The sequence below is a fragment of the Mizuhopecten yessoensis genome, unplaced genomic scaffold, assembly GCF_002113885.1.
Source record: "Mizuhopecten yessoensis strain PY_sf001 unplaced genomic scaffold, ASM211388v2 scaffold2891, whole genome shotgun sequence".
In the NCBI taxonomy this organism is placed as follows: Eukaryota; Metazoa; Mollusca; class Bivalvia; order Pectinida; family Pectinidae; genus Mizuhopecten; species Mizuhopecten yessoensis.
This window is the reverse complement of record NW_018404771.1, coordinates 941,724-968,457: the sequence shown is the minus strand read 5'-3', so window position 1 is coordinate 968,457 and position 26,734 is coordinate 941,724. Positions and strand designations below refer to the sequence as shown.

Genomic DNA, 26,734 nt, shown 5'->3' with positions numbered 1-26,734 from the left:
TAGTTTTCCATCAGATGATGAAATTTGCTCGGATAGACGTCGACGGAAAAGAATCAATTTCTTTATTACATAAATCTACGGCCGTTGAATTATACAGGTAGTAAGACAGAGGGTTTCACGTCGTACGGGTGATTACTTTCTGAAACACTCTTGTAATAGAATTAATTTTAGTTCAGAAACAAAATCCATTTTGGATCACGAACCACAATATTGAGTGCATACATATCCTTGGAGATTTTGTTTTGTGTATTCGATTTTTCCTGTATACCATTTTTAAACCAGAATAACTCTTTTCTGTCATAATCCTATGATACAGATAGAAAATATCTTGCAACATGAAACTTAAATATAATGTTGTTGTGTTCCTTCTCCGGAAACAATTTCTAAACCGTTTAAACGTTTAAGTAAATATTATCTTAATTATCTAATGTATTTAAATAGGTTGCATTTGTATACATAAATCAGTCCAGCATCAGTTAAGTGAATATTCTATGCATTTCAATGTTTTAATTTAGCACAGCAAGTGAATACCACATCGGTGTTAGGCACTTTATGTTTATCCCTGCTAGTAGAATGTATCTGTCATAAAAGAAAATATCGCATGACGAGTTTCCTCATTACCTATATATGCCGTTTAGTTGTAAGCACCATCGGCTTCAAACATATTCAGTTGAATTGATATCTGTTCACCTCTTGTCTTTTAATAAGTAACTAAGATCGGGATTCAGTTTCACATTATCTATTAACAGTTCTTGGTGTATTATAGATTATGTCACTCCCAGATGACGGTTTGAAAACCAGTCCGTTAATAACATTCCCGTTCTAAATGGGTTTCATCCACTTCCAAATAACGGCCTAATCACGACTTCAGCAACCGACATCTGTGGAACCCGAATTTCTACCCTCCTGTCTCTAACATTGCTGAAGATCAATTTCTGTGTTGTTTCGCTACATAGTGCAGTTATATTTCGTATTTGGCGTTGCTTCCCATCATAGACTACGCCAAGTAATAGCCCGTATCTCTACTCATCTATCTATGGTAATTAAAGACCGTGTCATGACGTTAATTATTGGGGAAATCCTCAGGCCAATAGCCTAGGTATGGGTCAACATGGGGTGTAATACCCAGTGAACTGGCCATCGCCAAAGTCTTCTGATGTAATACGCTTGACAACTGACTAATAATGAGACCGCATTCCCTAGTGCATAGTGCTATCCATCAATAAGGATTTCCAATCTCCTTCTATAGGACGTACTCGGTCCGCCATGTTTTGTATTTAATGATGTGACATAAAAGAAAATTTAATCCTAGTGCGTTGCACGCGCGCGATCAGACTCTCAGAAATACACGCCGCGAATAACAGGAGAATTTGTTTCAAGCAAAAACAATATTTTGATTCATTCTTTTCATTTCTCGAGCTTAGTTTTTCACTGTTGTTCATTTTTCAAATCTAACAGCAATAATGCTTTTAAAACAAAATTACTCACCTTTATATAGATATATAGCCAGGTAACTTTGGTACTTTGCAGAAACAGCAATGAATTAGAGGGGCACTATGCCTGTTTAAGATATCATTCACAATAATTTGCATGATTCTGTCATCATCTATCGTTGCCTTTCCAAATATTGTTGTCGGTCGATTTTAAAATCCCTGGTTAGTACTATACACAGACTTCTAAGGGAAACGAAGCTGGGAGCTTTCGACTGGAAACGTTGTACATCCATGGAGTAACCAATTGCTTTCATTCAAGGTGTATTACAAAGTCGGCACTCACCTTGCTCACATTGACTTCCGATATCAGCTATCTCCACTGCCTATGTATAAGAAATACATTCACAATTCCTGTCTAGGAGATTCTTGTTTCGGATAAAAGCAGTTGTGTTCCAATGATTAAAACGGTTAAAGTGTTGGTACTCTGTCCACAGAATCCTATTTACATGTCCCACGAGTCTGCTAATTGTATAGCCATTCATTCATCGGAAACCATCATAGTTCCGTTGCAGTAATAAATCCATTTTTGCTTTTTAAATATTCCACGAAATAATGTATTATGTTTCACAAATCCACTCAAATAGACCTGTCCCTAAACTATCGGAAATGTGCCACATTGTGTAAGCAAATTGTCTCCAACGACGATAATCCACTTATGTAGAAGTTCGGCCTTAGTGGTACTCTATATGTTAACGGGGACGGTACTAGTGACAACCACTGACGTTATCACTAGGACCAAGTTTAAACCTCCTCGCGTGCGACAGTGTCTCTGCCTAGTGGCCGGCGTTCTAGGATACACGCCGAACAGCCACTGAAGCGAGATCAATTCCACACCAATATCCACTGCAGTATCACACCGACCCGTTCAGCTGGAAAGTCAGTGCTACGACTGGCTGGTCTCGCTAGTTCGAGTAGGGCTATATATATGTGTGTGTGTGAACGTGTATACAGTGGCTATATACTATATAACAGTTAATTATAATGCGCTACAGTTTTGTAATCTTGGAGTAAGATCATACTCATTGACCGTGGATTTGGAATAGACTGAATTTCATGTCATTCATTAGGAGAACTACATATCGGTTTATTAGCACACACTAATTAGCAAAAGGCGCTAGAGCGGTTCCGTGTATCCTAGATAACGACCTAGACCTGTATACTGGAATAACCTCATCCTTTCTCGGAGATATATACATACACAGGTACATTTACAATTAATACGCATACTCATTATTTGATACATGCCGGGACGATTAAGTTTGGCCCAATCCCTCTGTGCCTTTTTATAATGAAATATGTTAAAAATGTATAGCACATTTGTATTAAATGCGTGCTATAGAGAAATGTTCCTCAGCACCTGCTGTCAATGTTGGGCAAGGATTACATATAGGTTTATTTTAAACTAGTTGCTCGGACACATAACCACCTGTGCTAAAGACATTTGAGTGGAAAGAGGACACGCATACAAAAGACCATTGTATGAATATCTTGTAGTGTATTCAAGTGATAATGTGAGCTCGTTTAAACTCGTTATATGACAATGGAAGACGACATGTGTTAGGGGGAGACACCTTTAGAAGGATAACAATGGAGTAATGGATAAGACATTCTCCATGTGGATTTTTATCGGGGGTTTTACGTAGCAACAAAATGATGGATTAAATGGTGACAATGTCTCCTTAGAAACAAATAACAGATCATACGGTGACCCTGTGCCCTTAGGAACAAACTACAGGTCATATGGTGACACTGTTTCTTTAGCAACAATTTAGTTTGTTTGTGTTTAACGTCCTATTAACAGCTATGATCATTCAAGGACGTGCCAGATTTTGGTGGTGGAGAAAAGCCGGAGTTCCCGGAGAAAACCCACCGACCTAAGGCCAGAACATGGCGACTGATCCACGTTGATCTGGAATCCGAGACCCCATGGTGAAGGACTATTTAGCCACTTGGCCACCGCGGCTCAAAACGAAAACAACAGCAGTTTATATGGTGACAATGTCTCCTTAGAAACACACCACTAGTCATATTGTGACGCTGTCTCCTTCGAAACAAACTACAGGTCACATGGTGACGGTGTCACCTTAAAACAGACTACAGACCATCAGGTGACTCGGTTACCTTAGCAACAAACTACAGGTCGTAAGGTGACACTACCTTAGCAACCAGCTACAGGTCTATGGTGACGCTGTCTCTTCGAAACAAACTGCAGGTCATAAGGTGACGCTGTCACCCTAGCAACAAACTACAGGGCATATGGTGACACCGGAGTAAGGTGCAGATAGATGTCACTGTATCAGATGATTCAAAATAATCTGTATCACACAATGATATGAAAGATTGAAATGGCCATGGAAACTATTGGTTTGATGAAGTTTAAACAGTAAAACAGATTTTTTCGCAAATACCATTGGTCACTCGTTGCTGTTTTACAAGCCAGACAAAAACATTTTAAAAAATATCGAAAGCTGAATATGTGTTATATTTACTACCACATACTTTATTTTTTTCAATTTAGAAACAGAAAATATTTATTTTTTTAACTAAATTATTTCACTGCTTTATGTACATGTATACAACGATTTCTAAACATTATTTACCACCGCATTGTTGGGTGTCGATAGCCACATTTACACAGTTATTGTACATACTTCAGCGGGCCTGTCGTGAATAATATATCTCATGCTCTAAGGTCCCTGCCAAGTGCTAGATGGTTTGGTTAATAAACATTCTCTGTAGGGATATTTGATCGCATGTTCAACTTCACGCGTTTTGGATGTGACTTGCGTAAGCATTCAAGGTTATCTACATTCTATTTGCATTCATGAATACATGAACGCAATTCAATATCATTGAAACAATGCATATCAGCCTTGATGCTGATAACGTAATATGTTTAACTTATCATGTATATCGTCGCTCGTGGTCACGTGCGTCCCTATAGTCACTCTGTAGTTTCTGTATGTGGGAGAATAGCCGATGCAACCAAAACCTAGCATATAAGAGCCAGTATGAATTAACAGTAGAAACGCCGGTAAAATTAGTACAACTCACGTTTTGCCGATGGCAATGACTTCCTCCAGATGTCTCCGTAACTGACCAATCAAACATGTGTCGAAGCTGCTAGCTTTAGCACGTAAGACAACTTTTAACTTGATTTAAGGTACACATTCCCCGCTCCCCCTTTCACACCTGTTTGGGAGATGGTTCATCGCCTCTCGAGAGAGACGGGGTCTTGGAGTATATCATATCTCAACAACAGTGAGGTGATTTTCTTCGTCAGTTCTAGTGAATCGTTTGGGTGTACCGCATGATTCACACGATAAAAGCGCGCGAAGGGAGTGAATTATACGTTACCACACCTGCGCGTACCGTATTATGTAATCATTTAATATACCAGTTTAAACGTACTCGGTATACCTGTACCTCTTATCGATCACTCAATGATGTCATCACAGGTAGGACTGACTTCGTATGACTAATTAAGAAATAATCAACATTTGTGGTTGTGTTAGGGTGTAATGAGTACCTGAGGAATCCAAAATGACGCAGAAAAAGTTGAAAAATAATAAACTCCTTCATCAACGGCCTTCGTTCATTACATCTCAATCAATTACAACACTCGTATTACATATATATTCAAGCATTATATACAAAATTGCGTTGATTATATCTATTCTTCCATGTTTAATGTAACGAAATACATTTTAACTTTCTTATAAAATGACGTGGCCTAGATATAAGATAGGGTTTGATTTTGGAAAAGCGTTGATCGTTCATTTTATTATGTTATTGGGCTGCGGGAACTGAGTAGGCTTTGAAAGCAAAAGGAAACACAATAGGTATCCCCGCGAAAGAAAAAAAGGCTTATTTGTGGAAAATGTATATAACCGACCTAAATGTCTATTAAGCTTTTTTGCGTTAAGATATTTCAAAGAGGAAATGTATTCATTTTACCAAAATTATGAAACAACTTTCATTAATCACTCTTGCTTGGCCGAATTGAAGCGAACAAATGAACTGCAGTAGGTAGACAAAACTCACGTGGTCTAATAATGGCTCAATACCTCTTCACTTCTGATCTGGGAATCGAGCCCCGGCTCTCTTAGTGAAAAGAGAGTGCGCCATCCGCTTCGCTACCTTTCCACCAACATTGTTTAATGTATGATAAAAATAGCGTTTTTGTATCCATTGGTGACTGTTTTTATGGCTAAGGTATGTGCTTTTTCTGTCTCGATTTCTATAAAACATTATATATTCACGTATTTCACCTGAATGCATCATTAGGTAGCTATTATTGGTTCTGAAAATCAAACATAATTTCTCCAATTTAGCAAATCAGTTAAAAAAAAACACCACTCAAATGTATTTTAAAAAATAAAATATTTTTGTATCCGAATCGTGTTATAATTCATCATTGTCGTTTTCAATTGAATATCGCATGTGATTTCTCCCTTAACGACAATCAGCCGTTTGCTGCTAGCTGGATAGATACATATATACAATGAACGCGTTTGTCACTGTGTACACTCATGAACCACAGGCAATAAACACTGTTTACATTACCGACAATGACATCTCTTCCCCATGTAAACAGACATTAGTACAAAGCAGTAGAACTGCTCTGCAGTCCCAAGACACATCAACGCAGGTCCATTAAAACGTGCAGGTAATAACTTGCACATTAGTTCTTTATAGTAACAAAGGTGCAAACTTACTATAAATAGACGATCAAAATGGACCTTAATAATCCACAAGGTTTTGAGACAATTTATTATAACGTTTACAAAAAGTAATTCTTTAACGATTAATGTTAAACACAACACCGGTGATTGCATCTTTAAAATAGATACAATAAGCATAACAAAAAAACGTTACACTGCATCATACTGCTGCTCCGTCCTTCTGGGACTCATCAGTGATGACAGGGACCAAAAAGTATAAAATCCAAATTGATTATACTACTATTCAAACGGAGAAGCAGGTGCGTAGAACTTACCTCCTTCCTTAATCCACTCTCCCAGTTTCTGATAACCTGTCAATTCCAACATCCTCTACATCTTCGTATCCTTCTCGTTCCCACCTCGAATGCAACTCGATATCTTTCCCGTTCCTAATCTCTCTTCATTTCGATATCTTACCCGTTTCCATCGTCCTTTACATCTCGAGCTCTTTGCAGTTTCAATATCCTCTGTATCTCGATATCCTGCCTGTTACCACCTTCTATATATATCGATATGCTTCCCGTTCCCGACTTCCAACATTAAATATCCTTCCTGTACCAACCTTCCCTACACCTCGATATCTTGCATGTTCCCATCTCTCCTACACCTGGATAGCCTGTCTGATCCCATCTCTCCTACACCTGGATAGCCTGTTTGATCCCATCTCTCCTACACCTGGATAGCCTGTCTGATCCCATCTCTCCTACACCTGGATATCCTGTTTGATCCCATCTCTCCTACACCTGGATAGCCTGTCTGATCCCATCTCTCCTACACCTGGATAGCCTGTCTGATCCCATCTCTCCTACACCTGGATATCCTGTTTGATCCCATATCTCCTACACCTGGATAGCCTGTCTGATCCCATCTCTCCTACACCTGGATAGCCTCAAAATTGATATCGGAAAAGCGATAGTCCACTGTTTTATTATCACTCGTAATAGATGCAATTCGATAACATCATATATGTACTATAAAGTTGTTTGTATGTTTGTTTGAGTGGTTTTACGTCCGCCTCACTACCGAGTAGTTTGGTAATCCAGCAGACGAATACTATATTCCGTCTTTGCGTATTGCAGAGTTATCTTCTCTTGTGAGCAGGTATTGATTGTTACGTCATTGGTTTGTGTGAGAAAATTACGTCGTTTTCTCAAAAGTTGATGACGTTACTATCACAAACAAGTGACGTAACAATCAATCCCTGCCCCCAAGAGAAGATAACTCTGCAATACGCAAAGACGGAATATAGACTGTCTGATCACTTAATCAAACTATATGACCACTCATCAGTCGAACAGGCGATCGTTTCAAAACACAAATCGTTCAGATTGTAGCGTGTATTCAATGTGATAATGTGTTATATGCTTATTGGCATGATGTATTGACGAAATATATTTGTAAACAACGCACAATATATGTTGTCCACGAGTATTAAACAGGTCAATATCAAAATTGAAATAATAGATTCATAAATCTGTAGTGAGAACGTACGTAGCTCTTACGTGTTCAGCAGTAAATAACAGTTATCTTTCAGACAGCTTGGTTCATGAGTACACTGGATTTCATTTTAGACTGCATGGTCAGCTTTTTCATGAGAAACGCAGTTTTTGTCTTGTAACTTTTTCTCAAATATTTCAAAGTCCATCATTTAAACATAATCTGGACGTTTACAGTTATCATTGGTATAAAATAAACACGATCATCTATTTATATGTTTTATGATGTTCTCTGTACAAATGTACGAGAAACACATGTTTATTTTATGTGGTGAATGGCATAAGGTGACAATGCGTTGGTCCCTTTGCGCTAAAAGCAGGCGAAATATGCATTATTAAGTCGTATCGCGACTAATGATATAATTATTTTGTTCAAAGTTTTGATATATACTCATATCATCACCCTGTAAGAGTACAAAGGATGATTGATTCGCTTCAGGAGATTTATGCTAATGTAGTTTTTGTTATTTAATGACCCCCGGGGATTGGCTTAATTCAAAATTGACTTCTTAAACCGTAATACACCAAGTATACTCCATAGAAACGCTGCCCGTTTTGAGAGTTCATTTGACCCCATTAACCCGACCTAGCATTCCAGTACATGAACACATTAAATATCAACCCATATGGTTATAAATATATATATATATATATATTTACACTATGTACCATACCTTGAATCGAACACGCCTTTTCCTGGCGGGACGCAGTAGTAAGTACACGAAAAATCAACATTATGTTTATGAATGATATAAAAGAGGCGCATTCGTATGAAGATCGCAGTGTAATTATTTAAACAGCAAATTGAAATGTGCTTGTTGCTCTCGCGTGAAGAAGCTTGATTTCGTCTCTTAATGTGTATTTTTTGTTTAATCGAAAGTTTTGATTTTGTGATCCGGTGTTGTGTCCACATTCAATATTTGCATTAGCTGGTCTATTTTGGCAGTAAATACAGATGAATGCATTAACCATTACGAAATTAACCATTACAAGCATGCGTGTGTGCCACGCGGTTTTACATATGTGTACTTTAACGGATTCAAGGACGAGCTGATGTACCGATTTATATAACAGTCAACACGTGTAAATAATTCCCTTTTTTTCTGTATTTTATACCTTAACGGGAACAAACGGAGGTCAGAAATAAAACGCATTTTAACTAAGTTCGTTGTTCGACCAATTCTTCACTGACAGAACGTGACATTACTTTGGTTAAACCTGGATTTGCATAACGGGTGTTGTCGATAAAGCAGAAGGCGCTTACCCTGCTGAAACACCTGGTCTTATTCTTCTTAATTGTACTATTGCAAGTGATTTTTGTAAATATGTACTTTTATAAGAATTTGCCATACTTTCATCATTATGGTTTATGTTTGAATAAAGATTTTCACACATTTAAGTTTAATTGTATTACTATACATGTACGTCACATTGAGAAAACTTAGTTAATATTGAACATAATTAAAAAAAAATATATTATCTTATTTTGTCGTTTGTGACAATCAACGAATTCCTTTTTACCATTAAATGGGGTTTAGGGGGTTCCTAAGTCATGGCAATAGACCAATCAGTTAAAAGTCCGAGGTGAAACAGCAATACCTTCGCGACCCATCTTCTGGATACCCTGTTCTTGTAATGGAATAGCCCAACGTGCTATTAATTCATCCTTATCACCCTGTTATGCACACTCGGACTAAAAGTACATAAGCACCACAGTCTCAACACACAAGGTCAAAACCCAAGAATACAACTGACGACATGAAAAGACATTAACAGGAACTGAGGAGACAGCACAGGGAAATACCCTTACGGAAAAAAGTGGGCGCGAAGTCATCATCACCGCAAGGGTTCTAACGTGTAAGTCACGGAATCTGTCACCCGTAATGATGTCTCTCGTCAACTCCATGAAGGAATCTAGGTCACCAGTGGTCTTTAGACTCAAGGAACAAATCTCTGATCATGGTAGACAATAAAAAACACATTCTTGAAGATCAGGTCTTGAGGAGTAGCGCTTCACATCCCTTTCGACATTTTATGATCGCAAAACATTTTATGAGATTCAAATTGAAAAATTGCGCGATGTGAATCAGCCTGGGAAACAATGCCATATGTTTCTATTTCGTCAGGACGAGCTTACGTTAGCAATGATCAATGATGAACACCTGTGAGTATTTAATGTGCCACGCCAAAATGAAAACCGTTCAGGATTACCAAGACGTTCTAATGGTCTTGTGAAGTTACTAGTTATACATTTTTATCTTACATTGTAGTAAGTTAGCTCGAGACCCCCGCAGTGCTATACTAATGAGAACCGAGCTGGATCGATACGATTCATTGAAGGTCAAACGTCACCATCTATATTTGTATTAGAATATATCTTATCTAGTCCATTGACGTTTTGCATATGCTAAACTATATTGGTTTTATTTAAACCAATTATCAGAAAATAAACTCGTAAATAAGAAAAAGTAAAAGGTGTCATTAAAATTCCCGAAATATACATGGCTAGATGAAAGCAGATGTGGATCTGTGTCTGATTCGTTTGATTTCTGTCTTGGATTTTTGATTTTGTCCTGATGTATTCATGATGCCATGAATATAGTTTCTGTTTATTTTAAGACATAATCAACTATCGTTATATGTGTCATGATAATTTCTTATCACGTGTATAATCCTCTACCATGTGAATAGAACTCTATACTGACTGAGTTTGGATGCCCTGGAATGAAAAGATTTTCTCTACATTTATTGATGAATTAATTTCATTTTCATCCATGAAATGAAAGTCACTGTAGTGTGTTTCAAACATAGTTTTCAATGTTTTAATTTCGTGATATATATAACACATGAAATGTATATTTCGTTAAACACATTCCATAAGATGAATTCATTTCGTTGTAGATCACGGAATGTAAGTTCGTTTATACAGGTTTTGCCTAGCACCACATGAACTACAGTATGAGCTGTACAGCTTACATAACTTTATATTTGCGAAACCTCTGAACGTGTTTTCTGTATATTAATGTTCCTTGTGTTATGCGGTCGTCAGTACAGATGTACCAGACGTATATATTGTTATACATATTTTCATGATACGGAAGGTAACCATTTTCACATTTCTAATTCGTACTTTACCTATCACGAAGGCAGGTTTTGCTTGTTACATGTTTTACACGTGCATTACCAGATTGTGCCGAGTTTGAAATAATGTGGTAGGAATAGGCTTGAATTCATTGATTGCGCAAGCATTGGGCACTGCGGACGACCGGCTACAGATTCCCGTCAAATGGAGACTTATTGGACCACGCTAGGTTCAATCTTCTAAATGTCAACCGGGTCATTCGGTGCGAATATAAAAAAATCTCAGAAAGGCTGTGATGGGTTGTAGCGTACAATATGGAGCGAGAGGTGGCGTTTTGCTACCTATTACGGGCGTTAAAAGTACGTCATGAATATTCACGAGTAACGCTATATATCTGCTTTATTGCACTTCTCTGAGATTGAATTGTTTTCTATAAGTCAATACTGTTTTGCTGTGTTGCATTTATATTGGTTTGTATAAAATAGTTTTGGTATTTCTTTAAAAACGAATAAAAGAGTTTAATCATTATGAAATAGGTTGTTTGATAATAGCATGGGGGTACACAGTAAAAAATACCGTGCATATTTGAATACAATGTTTATCGTTGGATGAGTACTAGTTGAACTGTTTCGCGATATTGTTCACATGTTTCATAATTTCCTGTTAAGATAATCCAATATGAGTACAATGTATTATGCAGGCAATGTACTATGCATATACTGTAGGCCATGAACTACATTTGTACGTATATAATGCAGTCCATGTACTGTGTTTAGGCCATGTACTATGTATATGTGATGCAGGCAATGTACTTTGTACATATCATGTAGGCCATGTATTATGTATATGTGATGTAGGCCATGTACTTTGTACATATCATGTAGGCCATGTACTATGTACATGTCATGTAGGCCATGTACTATGTACATGTCATGTAGGCCATGTATTATGTATATATGATGTAGGTCGTGTACTTGGTACACATCATGTAGACCATTTACTTTTAATATCTGGTAAGCCACGTATATGCATATTATATGAAAGCTATCTGTAGGCCATGGACTGTGTATATCTGTAGGCCGTATACTATGTATAACATGTTCACAGACTGCTTTGTAACCAAACTCATATTGTTTCTTGTAAACCAAACACTGATGTTATTTACCTACTCCTTTATTTTGGTATAGTCCGCACGTAGCACCCGTTTTCATAATACCTGACGATGAGGTAGAACCCAAATAAAGAAAAAGAAAAAAGGAACAAAATTATACTTATTGTAAACAAAACCAAGCTATAAATCTTGTAGAGAACATCGTGTTTATCGTAGTAAACGAAAACATACGCTTTACTGTAAACAAGTTCCTGCTTATAACCCTATACACAACCTGTCTGTTTCTTGTAAACAAACAATATTTCTTGCAATCAAAATTGTTATTCCTGTAAACAAAATCATTCGAATAATTAATTAATACGCGCTTAATTAATACTGTACTTTATCTTGTAGACAAAATGCATGAGTTATCGTGTAAACAAACCAATATAATCTCCAGTGCACACTGTAATAACTTTTCATTACCTTACTCAATCGGGACATGTCAGACGGCGATTAGGCCCGATATCACATACTGAGTACACTGCGATCAGTAATAGTCATGGTTATTGATAGCAATAGACATTTGTCATTCCGTTGAAACATATATTGACAGAAATAAACATCCGTCCTCGGTGACCCTCGGCGCCATGGCAGACGTGCAAGCACTGCTTACGTAATTTATGTAGTTAGGTCCACAACTATGGTTATCACCAGCTAAACCTATGTAATGGTGGAATCGACTGATTGAGTGTAGGTCTAAATACATACAGATATTTTCCTTTGATAGTGTAGGTATAGCTTGTTGTGATATTCGGAAGGGGAATCGAGATTCAAGATGTATTGAAGGAGGGGGAGGTGGTAGGCAGGATATGGAGATGTATTAGTATATACGTATATTCCTATAATTGTGCAGGTTATAGCTAGGTTGTTGTGCGATATGGTTATGTATTGAAAATAGGAATATATAGGCTATCAAGGTGTAGGCAGGTAAGATCAGGCAGGCTATCTAGGTGTAGGAGAGAGATCGGATCAAACAGGCTATCCAGGTGTAGGAGAGATGGGATCAAACAGGCTATCCAGGTGTAGGAGATATGGGATCAAACAGGCTATCCAGGTGTAGGAGAGGTGGGATCAGACAGGATATCGAGGTGTAGGAGAGGTGGGATCAGACAGGCTATCGAGGTGAAGAAGAGGTTGGATCAGGCAGGCTATCCAGGTGTAGGAGAGATGGGATCAGACAGGCTATCCAGGTGTAGGAGAGATGGGATCAAACAGGCTATCCAGGTGTATGAGAGATGGGATCAAACAGGCTATCCAGGTGTAGGAGAGGTGGGATCAGACAGGCTATCCAGGTGTAGGAGAGATGGTATCAGGCGGGCTATCCAGGTGTAGGAGAGATGGGATCAGACAGGCTATCCAGGTGTAGGAGAGATGAGATCAAACAGGCTATCCAGGTGTAGAAGAGATGGGATCAAACAGGCTATCCAGGTGTAGGAGAGATGGGATCAAACAGGCTATCCAGGTGTAGGAGAGATGGGATCAAACAGGCTATCCAGGTGTAGGAGAGATGGGATCAAACAGGCTATCCAGGTGTAGGAGAGATGGGATCAAACAGGCTATCCAGGTGTAGGGGAGATTGGATCAAACAGGCTATTCAGGTGTAGGGGAGATGGGATCAAACAGGCTATCCAGGTGTTCGGGAGATGGGATCAAACAGGCTATCCAGGTGTAGGGGAGATGGGATCAAACAGGCTATCCAGGTGTAGGGGAGATGGGAAAGGTGGGAACAGGCAGGCTATCGAGGTTTAGGAGAGATGGGAACAGGCAGGCTATCGAGGTGTAGGGGAGATGGGATCAAACAGGCTATCCAGGTGTAGGAGATATGGGATCAAACAGGCTATCCAGGTGTAGGAGAGGTGGGATCAGACAGGATATCGAGGTGTAGGAGAGGTGGGATCAGACAGGCTATCGAGGTGAAGAAGAGGTTGGAACTGGCAGGCTATCCAGGTGTAGGAGAGATGGGATCAGACAGGCTATCCAGGTGTAGGAGAGATGGGATCAAACAGGCTATCCAGGTGTATGAGAGATGGGATCAAACAGGCTATCCAGGTGTAGGAGAGGTGGGATCAGACAGGCTATCCAGGTGTAGGAGAGATGGTATCAGGCGGGCTATCCAGGTGTAGGAGAGATGGGATCAGACAGGCTATCGAGGTGTAGGGGAGATGGGAACAGGCAGGCTATCGATGTGAAGGAGAGATGGGAACAGCCAGGCTATCGAGGTGTAGGAGAGATGGGAACAGGCAGGCTATCGAGGTGTAGGAGGTGGGATCAGACAAGCTATCGAGGTGTAGGAGAGGTGGGAACATGCAAGATATCGAGGTGTAGGGAAGGTTGGTACAGGAGGGATATTTAATGTAGGAAGGCGGGAACGGGAAGCATATCGAGATATATAGAAGGTGGTAACAGGCAGAATATCGAGATACAGAGGATATTGAAACTGCAAAGATCTCGAGATGTAAAGGACGTTGGAAACGGGTAAGATATCGAAACGAAGAGAGATTAGGAACGGGAAAGATATCGAGTTGCATTCGAGGTGGGAACGAGAAGGATACGAAGATGTAGAGGATGTTGGAATTGACAGGTTATCAGAAACTGGGATAGTGGATGAAGGAAGGAGGTAAAAATGCGTTATGGGGAATAATGGACAGAAAACAGATGGAGACTGGAAAATAGTTTGGTATGGTGGTAAAAAGGAAGAAAACGGAAGAGGGAAGGAGGGGGAGGACGACGACGACGACGACTGAAAACAATACACAAATCATATCTGGATATAGTTTGTAAAATCACGAGTATGCAGACAAAAATGTTTGTGATGGTTAGTACAAAGCACAAATCATAATAAAATATTTTTCTCCGTATTAACCACCAGGTGAAGCATTAAATATGTTTTCAACAAAGGGACGAAGGCTGTGAACCGCGAGTGACCATTCGGACATATGTTATCTTTTATTGATTCGGACACGACACTAAACCATTGGTTTGTTCCCGGTCGTCCTTGAACTGAACAGCATCACGGTCATAATGCGCGCACACAAAGGATTAATTTTACGATTATATTATCAAAAAGAATAGGAAAAGTAAAACAAGTATTTACTGCGTCATCAAAAAGAAATCAAAATCTAAGTCAAACAAAAACCAGACAACAGAAGAAAGAGAGAAGATATAACGGATACTACTAAACTTAAGAGGCAAAAACAATACCTTGAAGTTTAAGTGCATCATGCACCTTGTATGGCGACTGTTATGATGTCTCATCACATCAAATGTTGGTAAAGAAATAAATATTATCTCTAAGCTTGTTTTCCAATTTCTTTGAAATAACACGTATATACTAGCATTGCCTCATTATTGAATAAAATACCGTTTAAGATAAATTCCAGGAAAGGATGTTGGGCACCACAATTCTGTACCTTACACCTAGTGAATTAAATAATTAATCAAGATAGACATTGAACTGTAGAAATGTATATACGTTGAAACCCAAGTCTTCAATGCAGGTTGAAGCCAATCAGATAAATATCCCGGCTGAGTAGTTTACTTGTCAACAGAACGAATTTATCCGGAACATCCTTTTACTTAGAAAAAACACTCGTATTTCACCATACAAACCCACAGGAAAACAAGCTATCTCTAACGCTTTATATGTCTTTATACAACCTACATGTTTGGTCTGACGTTTTATATGTCTGTATACAACACACAGGTTTGGTCTGACGTTTCATATGTTTTTATACAACCCACAGGTTTGGTCTGACGTTTCATATGTCTTTATACAACCCACAGGTTTGGTCTGACTTTTTATATGTCTGTATACAACCCACAGGTTTGGTCTGACGTTTTATATGTCTGTATACAACCCACAGGTTTGGTCTGACGCTTCATATGTCTTTATACAACCCACAGGTTTGGTCTGACGTTTCATATGTCTTTATACAACCCACATGTTTGGTCTGACGCTTCATATGTCTTCATACAACCCACAGGTTTGGTCTGACGCTTCATATGTCTTTATTCAACCCACAGGTTTGGTCTGACGCTTCATATGTTTTTATACAACCCACAGGTTTGGTCTGACGCTTCATATGTCTTTATACAACCCACAGGTTTGGTCTGACGCTTTATCTGTCTTTATACAACCAACAGGTTTGGTCTGACGCTTCATATGTCTTTATACAACCAACATGTTTGGTCTGACGCTTCATATGTCTTTATACAACCCACAGGTTTGGTCTGACGCTTCATATGTATTTATACAACCCACAGGTTTGGTTTCACGCTTCATATGTATTTATACAACCCACAGGTTTGGTTTCACACTTCCTATGTCTTTATACAGCCCACAGGTTTGGTTTCACGCTTCATATGTCTTCACATTTTCAAACAGCTTATTGTACCTTTTAAAAATTTGGTTATAGATACGGTATCCTTAAAACGAATTACACTGCCTAATACAACCTTTTCTTCATTTTAGGAAGTCTTTGGTGAAAAATTTCAAATCCAAATTAGTCTTAAGTATTGTTGAAACAGAAAGGAAGGTAAAGACTCTTCTATGAGCTAGGTCTGACTTCTTATTGGTCTTATAACAGAGAAACAAGCTAGATCACACTGTATACACCCATTGAGTATACAGCGAGGTCCGACGCCTGTTAGGCTACTTTATATCTCCATCTTTTCATTGTAGATACCAATTATCGCCTATATCCACCGATCATGATGACAGATCGCTTCACTGATCAGCCGTTTATCAGGAATTTCAAGGTCGATAATTTACAAATGGGCGATTTCAACACGAATTACCGGGCACGGTTGGAGTCATCACAGAGTAATTCAAGGGAGATCATTGGCCGGAAGTTACACAGGAAGTGGCGCATGGTCCCACCAATGCTGTTACTATGACGACTTTGCAGGATTCTCATTTGAAGTTAACTGGTACCAACGCGTTCATTGTGTTTGTTTGAGGAAGGAACCGGGGCCCTTTAGACATCAACTGATGTAGATCGACGCGTTTCAAGTTTTTAACAAGCTTTCATCATCAGCTGGTTATAAGTAATCAATATATAATGCATTATGTCAATACACGGTCAAAATCCAATCATCGTTTGTATGGATTATATATAGCGAACCAGAGTTTGTAGACGAGTCCGTGTTTATACCGCCGTATATGGCCTAGATTCAAGACAGATGCGTGAACAATGCCGTTATGATCCCTATCAGACGAAGCTTCATGTATCATTTCATTAGAGTACTATTATCGTTGACCTCGTTTATCCGAATTGTTTTCTCATCTACAAAACCTCTCTTATCCGAACGTTTACATTGCATACCTCTCTTAACTGAACCTTTATACCACAGACATCGTCAATTTAAAAGTTCCTACTTCAAACCTCATAGATATAACGTTTATATTTAGGACTTATCTTGTTTGAACGTTTTTGTCTCACAAAGCTCATCAATCTGGACGCTTTTTCTCAGACCTCATTTATCTGAAAGTTCACCACCTCCTTAGACCTCGTTTGACAACACTCTTATATTCCTTGGACCATATTCATTTTGATACGCCTCTTTCTGGCCGCTTATATATTCAATGACTTTTAGACGATAGAGTGATAGATTACAGGGCAAATCATTTTGGTACTTGCTCCGTGTTTCTATTTTCAAAGGTGAAGACAGATTTTTCTACTTCCTTTCTCTGACTTTAGACATTTAGATATTCAAACAGGCTTGACTGTATATAAGAACAAGTGTGGCATTTATTTACTATTTTGGTTCTTCCAATATTGAGTATAACCATTATTGCAAGTGTTTCGTATGAATTACTAGAGTGTTCGAACTGACAATATGAGTTTGACACTTTCACCACATTTCTTGGATAAATCTGAAATAACGCGAAATTCTTATTAATCAATTCATACATTGAGCTCACAGGATAATGTTATCACGTCCGAACTTTCCTTCCAAGCTGTATAGCATTGTAAATCATATCATGATTGCTCCTACTAGAGAGTGTGAGATTTAACATTTAAAGGCTGTGGATAGCATTATAAATCATATCATGATTGCTCCGACTAAAGAGTGTGAGATTAAACATTTAAAGGCTGTCTATAGCATTGTAAATCATATCATGATTGCTCCTTCTAGAGAGTGTGAGATTAAACATTTAAAGGCTGTGCATAGCATTGTAAATCATATCATGATTGCTCCTGCTAGAGAGTGTGAGATTAAACATTTAAAGGCTGGGTATAGCATTGTAAATCATATCATGATTGCTCCTTCTAGAGAGTGTGAGATTTAACATTTAAAGGCTGTGTATAGCATTATAAATCATATCTTGATTGCTCCTACTAGAGAGTGTGAGATTTAACATTTAAATGCTGTGTATAGCATTATAAATCATATCTTGATTGCTCCTACTAGAGAGTGTGAGATTAAACATTTAAAGGCTGTGCATAGCATTGTAAATCATATCATGATTGCTCCTTCTAGAGAGTGTGAGATTTAACATTTAAAGGCTGTGTATAGCATTATAAATCATATTATGATTGCTCCTACTAAAGAGTGTGAGATTAAACATTTAAAGGCTGTCTATAGCATTGTATCTCATATCATGATTGCTCCTACTAGAGAGTGTGAGATTAAACATTTAAAGGCTGTCTATAGCATTGTAAATCATATCATGATTGCTCCTTCTAGAGAGTGTGAGATTTAACATTTAAAGGCTGTGGATAGCATTATAAATCATATCATGATTGCTCCGACTAAAGAGTGTGAGATTAAACATTTAAAGGCTGGGTATAGCATTGTAAATCATATCATGATTGCTCCTTCTAGAGAGTGTGAGATTTAACATTTAAATGCTGTGTATAGCATTATAAATCATATCATGATTGCTCCGACTAAAGAGTGTGAGATTAAACATTTAAAGGCTGTCTATAGCATTGTATCTCATATCATGATTGCTCCTACTAGAGAGTGTGAGATTTAACATTTAAAGGCTGTGTATAGCAGTATAAATCATATCATGATTGCTCCTACTAGAGAGTGAGAGATTTAACATTTAAAGGCTGTGTATAGGATTATAAATCATATCATGATTGCTCCTACTAGAGAGTGTGAGATTAATCATTTAAAGGCTGTGTATAGCATTATAAATCCTATCATGATTGCTCCTAATAGAGTTTGAGATTTATTATTTAAAAGCTGTGAATAGCCGTTAAAATCATAAAAAAATAAAACAGAACTTGATTTTATGATGATTACTCCACATTTGGATATTTGTAATTTTACCGTTTCTTAAAACGGCACCCCGGACGGTCTTTCAAATAAAAGAGAAAAAAAGCCAATGCCTTTTCGACATTGGCCTTTTGGTAGAACGTGAATATGATTCCTAATGAGACCATTCGTAGGAAATGAAAACGTCATTCTGACTTAAATTCTGAATAAAGTATCATTTTTCTGTTAGTTTCGAACACCTTAAAATATAACAGACATAGAACAGCCTATGTGTTAACAGTATGTGTCTGTCAACACCGCCTTGGCGCGCTTTAGTTACTCATGTCTTACCAGTAGTAGCGAGTATGCATGTTTGAAGTCTAAATACTCTTCGCTTATAGACAATAAACATATGGACCTCACAGACGGGGTTAAATTGAAGCTCGCTCGGTAAAAAAAAAAAAAAGACTGGTGCACGCGCCAATACAGTAAACACATGCTAACATACCGTATGTATTTGTATACATGGATATAACTCTATCTTTCATTCTTTTGAAAGGAACCGCCACGTCTTAAAAAAGTTAGTGTGCATTCTGTTTTGTTAAACTAAACGCAAGTTAGACGCCTTCGTGCATTATGAAGCCACACGAATGGCAGGTATATACGGTAAACATACATATATATATTAGGTCTCGATTTTAAAACGATTCCATCGAAATTTAGAAAAAAAAGTCATGCTATTTTAAAAACTCCATTTCATAACAAAGCATTTGGAACCGCAGGCCATATTCAATCAAGGCAAAATAGCATTAAGAATATATACTTGCTAATGAAGTGTCTGTGAAAACAGTCCGTCTTAACTCTACCAATATGATTATCGGCAATAGCTAATATGCCCAGCCAAAACATTTATCATATAGCCAGTCTACACTGATATCTGTTCAATAACTCTATTTTAATAACCCCATCTGCAGGATATTGCCTCATAACCAAATTCCATAATGATTGTCGAATCATACTCCGGAATATATTACCTTGCAGCTACTTCGGTTTTATTACATTTGAATATTCGTAACGTTTGTCCATTTTTCAAAACACCAATATAATGACACACGAAACATGTGTATTGCATTTGTCTATAAAACAATACTTGGCCCGTAGCGTCACCGCTGAGTCCTAGAAGGACGCAAGAGATGCATGATTAAGTGTATTTCATTTTGGCATACTAAGATACAGTTGTGTAAGTTTATATCCGGTTCAGAGCTTATACATAAGCCTTCTATACCAAACTGAAAATATTCAAAGTATTCTTATGCATATAATATAAATAATTTGACAATTACATGATTGCAGCTCTGTAACTTAAAAAAAGTTCTTGGTTTTTCCAGTGATTGTCTAGTTCATTTTTAACATTTGTTAACATTGTTTGCTGAAATAGAATATTCAGGTAGTTTGTTCCATGTTGATGCTGATCTTATTGAAAAAATAGTTTTTTCCTTAGCATGGTTAAAGAGCGTTTTGGGATTTTAGAGTTTATTTGACGGCTTTGTCGTTGAGCGGCGTCTTCCCATAACACAACTGCATCTACTGTATCCATTTCTAAATCTTAAAGGTGAAGTCACCTATGTTTTAATTTCATCTTTTACATATCGTTATAAGTATTAGAAATGACGGCTATGTCATGCTTTGTTATTGTTTGTTTTAAATATTGTGAACCTATCGCAGCTGGCTATCGATGGACCATTAGCATTAAGAAATTAAAATGGTTGATTAATTGGATATCACTTCATAGCTTGACCAAAATTGATAATTGTGCATTTTAGTTGCCGTAATTGTTGATCCCCTATCATACTTTTCATATTTATATACATGCAATGAGAAAGTAAATATTTTGTCTTTAACCAAAAAGTAGATGCTATGTCCCGGGGATTTAGCCCTTCTTACAGGACTTAAGTTTCAGAAGCTATGACAGACATTTACACACTGGTCACTCCGGAAATGCACACACATCCATTGTCTAATGTGTTGTAAATAACACCTAACGACAAAATATATCCTTTTAGTATTTGGGCGACTGAATGCTTTAAAATTATCAGGTATATGAACAGCAATATAAAAAGAAAATGCATGCATCTATTTTGCTTGTGTGCCACAAACTGCATTGACTTATGTTTGTTTATTAATTTCAAGAGCAGTTTATTTTGTTCACATCGACTTCAGATGAATGCTATATTTACCAACACGAAAAACAAATCGGATTTGTTATGCGATGTAAAAGACTTCCCGTGTGACGACAAAACTAAAATCATTCAGTTTTTCAACAAAATATAATGAAAAAACGACAGATTCCTCTTCAAGCATACCCACAAACCGGTCTGACTATTCTTCTTACACCGCATAAAGTTATTTACATCAATTTCGCGAACTCAATTGAATGTCATCTGATATCGAAATGCTTGATAGTCGTGGACAAAACCTTTATCAGAACAACTCTTTGTATCTTACATCGAGCCCCTGTCACGCGCGCGTTCAGTCTTTATCACGGAAGATCTTGTCTCTAGAGATCACTATTCAATATCTGCTGGACTCGACTGAACAGTTTGTACCGAACATTTCCAATGAAGTATGGCGAGAGTTTTCATCAAGAGCAGATATGATTCTGATGACAAGAACGGTAAGCCATCCTCGCCGCCTCACATGGCTGACAGATTTAGGTCGACGGCACACTTATACGACTACAACAAGTCCGACGTATTTTACGAATCACGGCTTTTCTCTCGAGCTCAATCTTTTATGATATATTTGTTTTGTTTGGATTTTTCTTCTTTTGTTTTTTCACAACCCGATACTGTTATTAAAAACAGTTTGTGTATTTTAAAATATGGTTGTCATGGTTACAAGTTTAAATTTGAATGAATAAGGGAAATATTCAATCAATTTTGCGTAATTTCCCTATCGTTGTTTTTTAAAAAAGCATAGAACAAAATAAATTGTGTAACCTAAAAACATATAGTGAGTTTCTATACATTTGCCTCTGATATCAAGTTTGATTCAACATCTGCTTTATAGATTCAACCAGAAAAAAAAAGAAAAAAAAAACCTGACCAAATTGACTCAATATTCAAATTGATGATTTTTTTTACTGGTTACCATGGAAACTATCATTAAAAACAACGACAACTTCAATTCAAAATACAAATAAATCTTCCACATTTATGGTATTAGGGAGGTATTCAAAATTAATGAAACAGTGAACTGAAGGTGCAATGAGAGCTTATTTAATGATTTTTGGGACTGAAGCAACATATATAGTCTTTTCTAACAGAAATCTTTAAATTTCTAATAGTCATAATAGTTATTGGTAGAGTATTGTATTTGCAATATAAGTATATAAATAGGTAAATACAGATTGTTCTTTTTGTTTGATTTCTTTGTTATGATAAATTCCTTTTTGAACCTGCAAGGCAATGTCATAGGCAGTCATTTTAATACCGGAAAGTTATGAATTGTTTCAATTCACCTAAAGAGTTGTCATATTTTTGAAAGTGTTTGCATAATAAAGGTAATTATGGATATGTTGAGAAAAAAATGTCAATATCAAATATGGGCTATAACGTATGGCAGATTAACAAGAACGAGATGTTACGCATTAAAAATACGGGTCATGAAAGATAGCCCGTACCTTTAGTAGGAGAGAGACATGTGTGGTAATTGAGTTGCAAATTTAGAAATTTGACAGTCTTTTGATGGAACGTCAACGGCGTTAGTACAAGCAACTTACTTTTCGAACTATTCGAAGTTGTGCGAGCCTCTGTGGTCATTGGCCTCTTGTTTTGTTTATTTCCTGTTTGGTGAAATCCCCAGTTGATTTAGAGCCATTGTGTAGTGTCACTATAATCAAACGTCTCTTTCTCTCTTTCCCTCAGACACACAATGTCACATCACACTAAAAACATATGCGCTATCTCCCTAGGATTCCTTACACCAAGACAAATGAAAATATAAGTGTCCTACGTTCATTGTTAATAGAAAAGAAATATGAATATCACAAGTGCTGCATTTGCAAAAGCAGATCGATTTTGGCCTTTTCGTCGAGAACAGGAAAAGAACCATTTATATTTTAAGAATCGTCATATAAGTCGAATCATCTGATCTTAAAGTAGAATAATACAACAGAATAATGCCTCTCTGTTGCTATTAAAAATCGACTATTTTCATCGAATGTAAGCTTGTGTGATATTTTGCAAATCTTCCTGCTCTTTTTCAGGATATGACTGAATACGACGCTTTCATGAGTGATGAATTATGCAAACAGCAAACGGTATCAATACTAGCCCTGAGACATCTATCCAGGGACGTTAGCTAACTGTATTAACTTATAATTTCCCAAACGTAGGTGGATGCTATTGACAAATTATTATCAAAATATCTTGTGGGATTCATTTTCATTTGCCGTAAAATTCGATAATTCTAAAAGAAGAACCTGTAATTAATATTTAATATGCATAATCAGGCTTGATACTCGCATGTCAAAATTCAACAAAATCTGGAAATATTTTTTAAGCAGGATATTTATAATTTTTCATGAAATATTAATTATAACGTTTTAGGTAACCGAATGGAAGCGATAAAGGATTGCATAAACCCGGCTTCAAATATGTTTGGAATTTCAAAAAAAGACAAACGTAATTCATTAATAGGTAATTACGGAAAGCGAGAGCTTGCGTTATGAAATGTTGATGTTAGTATTAGATCCGGGATGCGCTAGTGTGAATAGAAATTGATCTTCCTTTTCTGTAGAGAATTCATGAAGTGAATTACACTTAAAAGAACATTGTCGACACACAAGTATCGATCTGATTTCAAAGTTTGACCTTATCTACTGGTGATGCACCGAAAAAAAGAAAGGAAATATGAATCCTAACAAAACATGAAGACATTAAAAAAGAAACATGACCGGATATGCATACAAATATCCCTGCAACACGTGGCATCTGCAATTAAAATTAGCGCAAATCGGGGATATGGTTCGGTGACCAAAGATAAAAAAAAAAAAAAAAAAGGGATTCGTATTCAGTTTACAGTGATAACGTCCTGTTAACCAAAAAATGATCGAGGGTGCTGATTTTAAAGAAATATGTGAAAAATTCGATAATCTAACATATAGGAAAAAGTATTCTTGATACAGTTTCCATGTCATCCAATAAATTCATTTATACAGATAAATGTGATATGTTTTACAACCAATTCGTTTGCTATTCTTTATTCATGTGTTCAATATTTTACCGTTTAAGTCTGATTTATTCCTTCTGTATTCAGTGTTGCTTGGCATTGAATGGCCTAAATTAATGATGGGCTGTAAAACAAACAATCAAACTGACTAAACTATTAGACAGGGTTTCCTACAGGAGACGCTTAAATTTACTTTGAATACATACGGCCAGATCGATGTCCGATTTCCATATTCAAGATTTAAGAACAATATTTTGATTAAAAGAAAAGTTAATATTGCCTCGGATCGTCTGTGACTAAGAGACTTCCAAGGATTTTATGGTAGACGTTATGCAGGAGTCACAGGCGGTGCGGAAATTACCACCCCACCTTACCAGGCAATGGTTTCATTTTGAAACTTCTGTCCAAGGTTAAGCACTAAAGGGCATTGACAAAATGATAGCGTCAGCTATTTCGCTGATGTTTTCATTTCCCAAACATACTCACATATATATTGTACCATTTAATCAAGGAAAATGTAAAATTTCACCCAGACCGCCTTACATGAACAGACATATTATTATAAGTAAACATCATTGCTCTAAAACAGTTGTTAAGTACACTCAGTTTAGAGAATGGACAAAAAATGCATAAATATGTCTTCATATTCAGTTTATAATGCATGATGCGTTTGAATGTCACTTCTTCATCAGACAGTCGAATGAGTCATGCGCAAAGCATATTTCAAAACGTTTCACAATGCTATCCTGTCACTAAAGAAACTACATTGAAAGAAGTTATAAACTATTTGTGAAGGGATATTTTGGTTTCAAACATACTTTCATATCTTTTCAAGAAATTGTCTGCTTAATGTTTTTACGTTTCCTATGTTTTATTGCATCTCATGAATGACATTTGATACCACGTGTAGTACATGTTACATGTACCTTTCTTATCTGAGGTTTGTTGAATGACGATCACTTCCCCCTGTATATGATATACATGTATACACACTAGTGCACGTGCATCCCGTCCTATTATCTCTATGACATACATGCATGCTGACGTACGTTGACATTTAACCCTGCCTTCATCACTTTCCCCCTGTAAGGGTTGTTACGGAATTAAACCGGGATACCACACGGCGTATAAAAGTACAGAATGTGTTTTCTACACCCACTAATGTATAAAGAGGATACCAAAGAAAATCTTTGCAGATCAGCATAAGTCATTGTCTTCAGCGTTTTTTGCTGTTCGTTGCTGATATACAACCGCACAATATCTCTATAGCACCGTCAGAGAAGTGATTAATGCTCGCCTAAATTGCACGTCAGAATATCAGGTTCTTCCTGCCCCTATCACGTGGAAAATTGAAATTCTCGTGAAGTGCAATACTGACCTTTGCAACAGAAAGGTTTACGCCAAGGGAGATAATCAAATTGAGATTGATGAGGAGCAAAATGTGCCTGTTTATCACGTGAGAAATTGGTCATGACTGATTATTGAGTCCCTGGTACTTTAGAACTTGAGAAACATGCCTTACCACTAATGCGAATATAACAGCCCAAATATACAAACACTGGTCAAAGATTCAAACATTCTTACAGGCATAAAACACTGCAGCTATTACGTTATACAGGGAGTAAATATGCCCAGCACTTAAAAAAGAAGTGACGGATTCGAGCTTCCCTGTCAAGAAAAAATCATTATTTATTTATATGAAACAGGTGAAATGAGGCATTTAATTAAATATTTCTGGACGTATTAAACTCACCAGACTTGAAGGGAATGTAAAAGACGGGGGAATACATTTACCAGACATGCTTTCCTTTGATTCAGCTATGCAAGGCCACCCAATCATCTACGTCCAACCTGCACGCCTGTCATCACGCCGATAACTGACTAACAGCCGGTGTTTACGGCGAACGGGTAAACTAAGAGAGAGACGTTCTCGGAATTTTTCGTTGAATCTACACTTGCTCTAGTAGATTAGACTAACCATGCACCAATCAATCAAAACACCATAATGTTCTATTCGGAATTTTCCCCATTTTTTACGTGTGAAATGAATCAGATATATCTGTGCGCCTTGAAGTGTGCTACAAATCTCGTTCCCATCGATTAACTTAAATGTACCCATTAATCCTCATGGTTTAGATACATATAGTAGAAGACAACTGCATTCCAAACGTCAACACTCGTTATGGTACATGGAGGGGTAGAATTGCTAAAATGTCCAGATGCGTCAATCACACTAATGCAATGTCATTATATACTCCAAGGCTGAAATGTCTAACCAAAAATGAAATTTTACGTTGAATAACTAAAAATTTAGTTTCATTTGATTTCTCATAATGAAGCGTTCA

At 37.2% G+C, this 26,734-nt stretch overlaps 1 protein-coding gene across 5 annotated transcripts in view; it reads right to left on the bottom strand.

The window, feature by feature from the left end:
* The window catches only part of LOC110446628 (muscarinic acetylcholine receptor M4-like), a 162,270-nt gene that overhangs the window by 48,061 nt on the left and 87,475 nt on the right, over positions 1–26,734 (bottom strand). Inside the window, exon 1 of one of the 5 annotated variants that reach the window (XM_021491880.1) lies at positions 6,493–6,569. The exons of 1 other annotated variant lie outside the window; for it this stretch is intronic. The gene's annotated coding sequence lies outside the window, so the exon portion shown is untranslated. Of the gene's footprint in view, positions 1–1,488; positions 2,371–4,547; positions 4,729–6,492; positions 6,570–26,734 lie in introns of those variants that run through there. 3 more of the 5 variants (XM_021491878.1, XM_021491875.1, XM_021491877.1) reach the window with 3 other exon arrangements.